Here is an 822-nt window from a genome sequence, read left to right as displayed (position 1 = left end):
ACTCTTTCCAACCCTGTGGCTGCTTTTAAATGGGATTCATACACCCTTGACAGGTTGAAAATTAAATGTGCTTTAGGGATAGCTTCTTAAAAGGAACGGAAAGTATGAGTGATTGGTGTCAAATAGTTTGTCTTTCACAGCATCAGATAAATAGTATTTTCTCAGCCTTCTCTGATTCTTGTCATACTGGAATTCTTATCGTTCAAAGTGGCACGCTTCCTGCCTTCCCCACTTTCTACTCAATACCATAGCATAATTATATTTTTCCATTGAGATATAATTCCCATACCATAAATTTACCCTTTCAAAGTGCACAATTCAGTGGTTTTTAGCATATTCACAAGGTTGTGCCACCATCACCACTATCTAGTTTTAGAATATTTTCATCACCCCAAAGGGAAACCCTCTACCCATTAGCAGTCTTTCCCCATTCACTTCTCCCCACATCCACTGGCAAACACTAATCTACTTTCTGTCTCAGTAGATTTGCCTATTCTGGATATTTCATAGAAGTAGAATTGTACAATACGTGGCCTTTTGTGTCTGGCTTCTTTCACTTAGTATATCATTTTCAAGGTACATGAATTTTGTAGCATGTATCAACACTTCATTCCTTTTTATGACTGGGTGGTATTCTATTGTATGTATATATCACACTTGTTTATCCATTCATTAATTGATGGCTTTGGGGTTTCCCACTTTTGGTGATTCTGAATAACGTTGCTGTGAATATTCCTATGTAAGTTTCCATGTGAACATTGGTTTCATTTATCTTGGGTAGATAATTCGATCTTTCCTCTCATTTTTTATTGCTTTTTTCCC

General features: G+C 36.6%; 1 protein-coding gene across 1 annotated transcript in view; it reads left to right on the top strand.

Moving 5' to 3' along the window:
- The window catches only part of DCC (DCC netrin 1 receptor), a 1189680-nt gene that overhangs the window by 1100222 nt on the left and 88636 nt on the right, over positions 1 to 822 (top strand). The window lies entirely within an intron of this gene.

This window comes from Lipotes vexillifer, unplaced genomic scaffold (genome assembly GCF_000442215.2).
Source record: "Lipotes vexillifer unplaced genomic scaffold, Lipotes_vexillifer_v1.1 scaffold195, whole genome shotgun sequence".
In the NCBI taxonomy this organism is placed as follows: domain Eukaryota; kingdom Metazoa; phylum Chordata; class Mammalia; order Artiodactyla; family Lipotidae; genus Lipotes; species Lipotes vexillifer.
The sequence above is the reverse complement of the archived record's forward strand: the minus strand, read 5'-3'. Positions and strand labels throughout refer to the sequence as shown.